The sequence below is a fragment of the Camelus bactrianus genome, chromosome 4 (genome assembly GCF_048773025.1).
Source record: "Camelus bactrianus isolate YW-2024 breed Bactrian camel chromosome 4, ASM4877302v1, whole genome shotgun sequence".
Taxonomy (NCBI): domain Eukaryota; kingdom Metazoa; phylum Chordata; class Mammalia; order Artiodactyla; family Camelidae; genus Camelus; species Camelus bactrianus.
This window is the reverse complement of record NC_133542.1, coordinates 57,748,846-57,758,180: the sequence shown is the minus strand read 5'-3', so window position 1 is coordinate 57,758,180 and position 9,335 is coordinate 57,748,846. Positions and strand designations below refer to the sequence as shown.

At 40.4% G+C, this 9,335-nt stretch overlaps 1 long non-coding RNA gene across 1 annotated transcript; it reads right to left on the bottom strand.

The window, feature by feature from the left end:
• Positions 1 to 586: 586 nt before the first annotated feature.
• LOC141577374 (uncharacterized) lies at positions 587 to 8,702 on the bottom strand. The gene is made up of 3 exons (XR_012506253.1): positions 4,251 to 8,702; positions 3,703 to 3,788; positions 587 to 717 (listed from the first exon to the last, which is right to left on the bottom strand). It is a non-coding gene; the product is annotated as an uncharacterized LOC141577374 (long non-coding RNA).
• Positions 8,703 to 9,335: the final 633 nt, after the last annotated feature.

Below are 9,335 nucleotides of genomic sequence, written 5' to 3'. Positions count from 1 at the left end.
CCTCTGCGATTTCCTGGTCCCGAGCATGACTAGGGTGAGCTTCGTGCCAGTTACTCTGTCATTTCACCTTCCTTTGCTCTGATGTGGCTTGTGCTGACTTTCTAAATAAGACACGAAGTCTTCAAATTTAAAAACATGCGAGGTCAAAGGAAATCTCTTTGAAACAAATGATTTGGTGCTCATGGGAATAAGAAGCTTAATGACGTCATCTAAGAAAGCTGTCTGGAAGGACTTCGCACAGCTCTCCAGTGGCGCTTAGCTATCAGATGCTGGGAACGTCCCAGCTGGCTGGAAACACATCACTTCGATGACATGGAAGAGCCATTAGATGGAGAATTTTAGAATTTCATGCCATGTTGACCACCACCGGGACAGATTATTTCACTTTTTCCTTGGTGATCTAATAGAGAATTTTGACTTGTGAACAAGTCCTAAAAGTAAATTCATATACCAGCACTATGTGGCTTGACCTTCGTTTTTGCCCAGTGTGTGCCAAGTTGGATCTTGTCTAAGTTTTTTATGTGAATGCTATTGCTTTTCCCTGAGATTTTCCCAGAATATGACAGAATCAGGCAAACCTTACCTAGTGCGTCTCCTGTAGGACTGAGACAGACACTCTCTGTCCTCCTCACCTGTCTGAGTCCTCTGGCTTCTGTCTTGGGATAAAGGTCTCAGCACGGGGTTTATTATGTTCATATCCAAGTTTTATAGTTGTTTCTGCAGAGAGGGAGGGAACTTAGTCTCACAACCAGAGAATCCCTCCAATTATCTTTGAAAGAAGTTACAAAACAAGAAAATGTCTTTTGTGTTTATTGCCACATTAGCCATTTGACAGCTATAGTTACCATTTTACTTTCACTGTCCTTTATATTTTGTTGTCTTTTGTACTTACTGACAAACCCACCATATTAAATACTGAAGTAATCGTTAGGTTCTCAGCCAGAGCCACCAGCTAATGATCTCCTGGACTTCTGATTCTTGGAAAATCTGAGATAATACACATTTGCTATTTCTACTGCTAAATTTTGCATTCATTTTGTTACAAGGCAGCAGATAACTAATATAATACTTTAATATAGTTATAATCACTGTTTTAAAGTCCTTGTCTACTTATCCTAGCATCTCTTTTATTCTTGAGTGTGTTTCTGTTGTCTGAGTTGTCTCCTTGTTTTATAACAAGAGCTTAAAACAAGAAAAAAACAAGAATTTTCCTTTTTGACACATATAAGAATAATTTTTTAAAATTACAGTAAAATGTATATATAACATGAAATTGACCAGTCTAACCATTTTGAAGTGTACAATTCAGTAGCATCAAGTATATTCACGATGTTGTACAACCATCACCTCTATTAGTTCCAGAACAGTTTTTCACCCCAAAAGGGAGCCTGTACCAATTAAACAATCATTCCTGATTCCTTCCTTCCACCACCACCCTTGGGCAACCACTAGTCTGCTTTCTGTCTCTGTGGATTTGCCTGTTCTGAATATTTCATGTAAATGAAATCACACAATATGTAATCTTTTGTGTCTGGCTTCTTATACTTAGTGCAGTATTTTCAAGTTATCGCGCTGTAGTATGAATCAGAAATTCATTTCTCTTATGGCTGAATAATGTTTCAGTGGATGGACGTACCACACTGTGTTTATCTATTTAGCAGTTGATGGACATTTGAGTTGTTTCCCAAGTGACTGTTGTGAATCGTGTTGCTATGAACATTCATGTCAAGTTTTTGTTTGAACATCTGCTTTCAGTTCTTCTGTGTATCTATCTAGGAGAGGGATTGCTGGATCCTATTGTAAGTCTGTGTTTAATTTGTCAAAAAAACCACTTAACTTTTTCACAATGGCTGTACCATTTTGCACTCCCATTGGCAATGTGAGAATTTCTCCACATCCTTGCCTATACTTGGGGTTTTTTTTCCATTTTTTTTTTATTATGGCCGTTCTAGTGGGTGTGAAGTGGTGTCTCATTGCAGTTTTGATTTGCGTTTCCCTAATGACTCATGGTATTGAGTATGTCTTGGATTCTAGACATCATGATGGCTACCTTGTTGAGTTTGTGAATCTTGCTGCCTTCCTTTAGTCAGTGTTGGATTTTATGCTGGAAAGCAATTACTTTAGTTCTAGATCTTCTTGATCCTTTCAAGGCATTTTTAACGTTCAGGTAGCCTTTACTCCAGACCTTTCCTAAGATGTAGACTTCTGTAGAGTGCCCCAAGTGTCCAGTGAGGCTTCTCTACTTTGGTTGGTCAGACTGAAATGTTTCTTAGCACTATGAAAGTTCTGGTAATTGTTCAACTTACAGCTCCCCATAAGTTGTCTTTCTATCGTAGTTGCTCTTGTGGGTTCTCACCCTATAAATATGCCATTTATTATTTGGTCAGACATTCACAGTGATGCCCATGAAGATTTATAGAGCAGTTTATCCAGGCACCTCGTTCCTTCCTGGTGCCCATACAACTCCAGCCACTTTGACCCTCCTGGACCCTGTCCCTGTAACCTCACTGTACTGAGACTGCTGTGCTATGCATGGATTCTCCCTCCTTGTGTCAATGTCTGCAAAATGTCTCCACACAGAAAGCTGGGGTAATCATTGAATTCAGCTCACTTGTTTTCCTTCTTTCAGGGCTCACAATCCTGCTGCCAATTGCCTGGTGTCTAGAAATAGTTGTTTTATAAATTTTGTCTGGTTTTCTAATTGTTGACCGTAGGAAGGCTAGTCTGGTATCAGTTATCCCATCATGGACAGAAGTGGAAATGTAAAGTTTTGGAGTTCTTTAGGTACTTTCTCCTAAGAGCAAGAAAGCTTCTTCCTCAGAGTTCCAGTGCCTTTCATCAGTCAGAGGCAGGTAATCCATTTGCTTAATTTTGAACCAATCTGTTTGGTTATCAGATTATGCTAATTATAAATCAATCACTATGACAAGGTGGATTGTAGTCCCTGATTTGCTTAGTTCAATCAAGACTCACCTTTGAGGGAATGTAGTCTGATGTGGCTGTTACGGAAAACAATATGGAGATCCCTTAAAAAAACTGAAAATAAGTTTACCATATGATCCAGCAATCCCACTCCTGGGCATATATCCAGAGGAAACTCTAATTCGAAAAGATATTTGCAACCCAGTGTTCATAGCAGCACTATTTACAATAGCCAAGGCATGGAAACAACCTAAATGTCCATCAACAGATGACTGGATAAAGAAATTGTGGTATATATACATATAATGGAGTGAATATTATTGGCCATAAAAAAGAATGAAATAATGCCATTTGCAGCAAAATGGATGGACCTGGAAATTGTCATACTAAATGAACTAAGCCAAAAGTAAAAAGAAAAACACCATATGATATCACTTATATGTGGAATCCAAAAAAGTGACATGAACTTATTTACAAAACAGAAACAGACTCACAGATATAGAAAAAAAACTTATGGTTATCGGGGGGAAAGAGGTGAGTGGAGAGATAAATTGAGATTTTAGGATTTGCAGATACTAACTACTACATATAAAATAGATAAACAACAAAGTCCTACTGTATAGCACAGGGAACTATATTTAATACCTTCTAATGGCCTATAATGAAAAAGAATATGAAAAGAAATATATATCTGTATCACCGAATCAATATATTATATACCAGAAATTAACACAACATTGTAAATCAACTATATTTAAATTAAAAAGAAGAAAGGCTCACCTTGAAACTGAAGGTGGTCAGGCGACCTTAAGTATTTGAACTCCATGGGGGAAGGGTGGCTTCCTGAGTGAAAACTGTAGATAATGCTAGGATGACAGAAGAGGGGGTTAAATTCTGGGGTAGGTAATGAACGTGTATTCACTACATACATTTTATAAACGGTAAGTTGAAGGACAGAGAGGTTATGTGGCCTGACCTACATCTCAGATATAGTGAGTGACTGAATGAAGACTGATCCATTTAACTCCAAAGGCAATGAGGATGACAGAGCAGTATATTTAAACAGACTTTACAGATTTTAAAACACTTTCATATGCCTTCTTTCATTTTAATTCTTTTGTAAATCTCGTGGGTTAAGCAAGGTTGATATTGGCCCCATTTTACAGATAAGAAAACTGTATCTCAGAGAAATAAAGTGACTGATTCAAGAATACTTGGTTTGTGTAGACCTGGGACTAGAACCCAAACCTTTACAGTCTACACGGATCACAGCCTTTCCAAGATTCCTTTAGTTATTTACCTTGGTTCCCCCCACGCCCTTCTCTTACCTGTCAAAGAGAGTAGATTCCAGATCTTCATTATGAGCCATTTGGTTTTCGTTTCTTAATTTTACAGTTGAGTTCCTTTCACTGGGAGTCAAAAAAAACCACATAACGAAAGCTAAAATAATGTGTTTGTTTTATTCCTTTTCTTGGTGAAAGGTCTTGGCTCATGGGATAAATTCACTTTGTTTGGCAGCTTGAGATAATCAGAAATTGATTCCTTGAAGCACTGTAATCTCTTTATCATTGAAATCTCTTCATGCAGAGTGAAGGATGGTCATAGGTCAGAGACCACAGGGAGAAGATTACAATACATACTTTTTCTAAAGTAAAGAAAACAATTAGAAGACTGTGTCTTGGAAAGAACAGGGCTTTGGAGATTGGGAGACCTGAATTAAAGCTTTTCTCAGCTACTTAGCCACTGAAGGATTTTAAGTCTCAGTTTTCTCAGTTATGAAATAAGGATAATAGTAAGTACTTGGAAGGGTCACTTAAAGAATTAAATGAAATAAGGAAGGCTCCTACTGTAGCACCGTCATGTAGTTAATGCTCAGTGATAGCTGTTATTGTTATTATTATTACTTGATACTATGGAAAATTCTGGTGCTCTGAGAGCAGTGCACTCACATTTTATCTCTGTCAGATCCTTTCTCGTAGGCTCATTAAAATGCATCAGTATGATAATCAGGGTCCAGAGTCTTAGAAAAACTGGTTAGGCTACGGTGATTACTTTCTCTTAGCCTGAAAATCATGGTAGCCATGAACCCCTTGAGTGAGCAATGGTCAAGGGGACAGGCCCTGGAGCCAGACTGTCTGAGTTACTCCCTGCCTGTGGGGCCTTCAGTATCAATCTAAGCTTCAATTTCAACATCTACAAAATGAGGATGATGATAATAAATGTGTCTACTTACAGAATTAGTTTAAAACGAAATGAGGCCATCTATGTGCAGTGCTCAATGACTTACCTCTGGTCAGAACTCAAGCAGCGCTGCTCAGATCGGGGAAGGACCCGGAGCGAGGTGGGGAGTGAAGGTGTTTCCCGGTTCTCCATGAGCTCGGCATTGAACTCTCAGCATGTGGGCTTTCCTAACCCCACTGGACTGTTCAGTAGCTTCCCCAGAATGCCTACGCCATCTCTTTTTGTTGTTATTTCTTCCATCTCTCGGTCAGATAATATACTCAGCTAGTGGCAGCCCAGCGCAATGCCAAGTGGGAAATACAGGAGTCGCAGAAGGGTCCACCCCTGAGACATCTCAGAGGGGAACTCCATTCACTGAGCAGCTCTTATAGGCCAGTGACTGTCACATACACGTCACCTCGGTTAATCCTCACAGCAACTCTGTGGGGCAGGCACTATTATCAAATCCATTTTGAATTGACATCCAGCATCTTTCCCAAGGTCACATGACGAGCCAAGGTTCCAACTACCCCATCTTACATCATTCAGTTTGACGCAGTTACTTTGCCCTCTGAAAACCCTGTGGAATAATAATTCCAGCAGAGATGGCAACAGATTTATATAAGCCCAAGTCAGGCAGATTAGATGCTAAATACCAGTTCACCGAGAGACTAAATACACTGATGAAGAGAAACAGAGAAAGTAAATTTGGGACAGTGGGAACAGCTATTGATTAGCTGGGAGTTACAGGAGTTACAATTTACAATTATTTGATTGCTCAGATGAGAACTACTGGCATTAAAATAATTTTTAACATAAAATTTACCCTTCTCTCCACCCTCCCCTCCCCATCATAAAAGAATACTTCCTGCTATATTTGGCTTCTTAGGAATCTAGGCTTAAGGAGTTTTCCTAGAACTCTTAAGGAAACCATATGGTTGGAGGAGCGCTTCTCAGAATTTTCCACCAAACCCCAAGGAGTTCCTGCTGATCACATATGGTGGCTTCTATGTGCTCAGTCTCTTCCCCTCCATTTTAATCAAGAGCAGACCACGGCTATTTACCAATTTTTAAAACCCATGCAGGTATTTTGTTTTGCTTGCCTTGGAATCAACTCCTACCTCAACAAATCCGGCCCAACGAGAGCGATCAAGGCCAAGGCCATCAGGTTCCCTGCCTCCTTGTGCTCTAGGACATTGCGGGAATCCCCCACCTCTACGACTTTCCTCTTAATCGGCTCCTTCTCTCAATGACTGCTGGCCTGACAGAGTGACCTCAGAGTTGGCCTGAGGCCAGCAGACTGTCCTCCCAAGAGCAGGAGTCAGTGCTCGAAGTCATCACCCCTGTCATCACCCTCTCAAAAGAGGCCACATAGACCCTTCTGAGGATTTCTGGAGACCCTTGGGAGAGGGACTTCTCATCCGATCTCACAAAATTCTCATTGATAAAATCAACTTTGCCTCTTTTGTTTCTTAGAGGCTGTGGGCCATGTGCCATCAGCTCTCTTTCAAAAGTTACCCTACCCCCTCAGCCAAGTTCATAGTTCCCATTCTGTAGCATCTACCCTTTGCCTGGATCAGTTTCCAGAACCATCCTCTAGTGGAATTAGATGTTTCTTTAGCTTTTCCATGTCTCTCCATAAATGCTTCAACCAGCCAGTAACTAACTACCTGTTCTCTTGGAGGGGAGATTTCCCTGCATGGCCACACCATTTATTTCAGGACGGACAACTAACTCACCTTTCTCAGTTGCCCCTTTCTACCAGCCATCCCCAAATAGGGTTTTCCTGTTACTGAGAGCTCTGGGCACTCTCTGCAGTCTGTCTCACTTCTTCCTTGGACACGGGTATTAATTATCACAGTATCCCGCCCTCCTGCCAGGGTGTCCGTGCAAGGGGAAGTGTGGGGTCGAGAGAGGGCTGCAGTGCCCGTCTGGTGGGAGACTATTGGTCACATCCTTGAATAACTTTTTCCCTGACACCGAACTCATCTGAGCTGGAAAACATCCAGAGAACCAGCTGCTCCCAAAGTCTCCTACCAGTAGGATTTTGATGGTCCTGATTTTCCACTGTGGAGCAATATACCCCCCACGGTGTGACTCTGAGAGAATAGAATTGCGGGATGAGAAAGTTGGGCCCTTTTTCCCAGCAGCAAAGGAGTTTTGTGGAAGCATGTTGAAGATATATTTAGGACTGGATTCATTCTCCTGTGTGATTTAGCTTTTTTTTTTTTTCAGGAAATAGGATGCCCTTACACTAAGAAGAGCGTTTAACGGCTTATATAACTCACTCAAAAAACATAATGAGACTCTCGTATTGAGATTATGTTTCTTTTACTCAATGACCAGTCCCTGTGGGCAGGGTTTGGACTGCAAGCCCTGGTGAGCAAGGAGAGGAAGTGAGTAAGAGGAAAAACTGAGAGGGAGAGAGGCATCGTGACAGGTTCCAGATTTCCTTGGTTTTTCTTTCCTTTCTTCAGCTCAGGGTAGGAGGGAAATAATCATAATTTTAAAAGTCTACAAGTAACATTACCTCAGGCAGGAGAGATGGCATCTTTAAAAATACGTAAAAATCACCTAAAGTAGAGTCTTTGGGGGAATTTCATTCATGGAAAGTATGGAGATTGTTGTAGGATTTCTTTTCCATCCCATCTGGAGTATCCTTTCCTGCCTTCTCCCTCACCTGCCAATTCTTTTAACCCACATTCTGATGAAGGGGTAAACTTCAAAGTAAAATTGCTCAGATACGAAACCAAAAACAGCATCGCAGCATCGCTAAGGTCAAACTTGAGAAAGTTACCTTTTTTACATATTCTGTACATATGGGAAAAAAAAAAGAGGAATATAAAATTGTGGAGAAAGAGATGTCTTGGGATGAGAATAACTTTAACAGAGAAGAAAGGTCACAACATCCGGGGTTTGCTGCCCAGGGAGATGGCCATCATCTACTGCCTTCATTTCAGGGTCTTGCTCTCCTTCCTGGGCCAAGCGCTTGGCTAAAGTTACTTCCCCCGGAAAGGCTGCTGAGGGAAGGGCACCCCACGGTTTTGGAGCTTGATGCCTTGCTGAAACACCGGCTCAAACCTCCCAGCAGTTCTTTGCTTTGCGTGTGCATGGGTCAGGGTGGAGGGACACATTCCTTTGTTAGGGGAAGACTGCCACAAGTACCTCATTTTGGATTGGAAAGCTGGGAGACCATGTGGGGGCCAGGAACAGAAATCCTCTGCTAGTCCTCTGAAAGGTTGACTTCATTGTGGGCAGAGCTGGATCTTTGCAGATTTCATTTCCTTTTGGAAAGTGCTGCTTTTCTAAGTATGACTTAGACTGTGCTGATATTGAAAGTTACTTGCTTTTCTTATGAAGAGTTCATGTGTCTGATTTCACAGTTATCCACAGGATATATATTCATAGTATAATATATATTACATAACACAATTATATGATGATACATAATATTGTAATATATTGATTTTATATAGTATGTTACATTGTATATTATATATTTATATATAATGTATTATATATAATATAGAAAATATGCAATATACTGTATATTATATAACATTTTCTCTCACATATAACATTGTCTATGACATAATTGTATGTACTATAATAGAACTGCATATAACATTACAATATCATTATATATAACATAGATTTATTTATAACGCTATAATATATACAACATATAGGATAGTGTATATTTTCACTTGATTATAATTCGGTAATGACGATAGATTGTCAGCTAGGTCAGTGAGGGGTCAGGGAGTTACTATATTTATTTTAACTTACCTGAAAAGACCTTTAATGAAGGCTGAAATGTCGAGAGCTCTTAGCATACAAAAAAGGGTCAGAACTTGGCAAATGGTCTTGGAGGGCATCACCTGACAGGTATCAAAGACGGGACTGGGGGAACGTTGGAGTCAGAGGGTAGCAGGGAATTCAGCTTGAACTAAATGAGGGTGTTATGAGAGAGAGTCGTCTGGTGAGGATTCAAAGTGGGGAGTTCAGCAGACAATGCCTTGATATGTGTGCAGGAAGCTATGTGGTTGGCATACATGAATAGGTCTGAAGCTTGGGATTTATGATAGAATTTTGTACTTTAAAGCTAGAAGAAAATTTGGAAGAGAACATTTATCAAGCAGTAACTATGCACCAGGCATAATGCTTTCACACATGTGTTTTCAGGGGAGGCA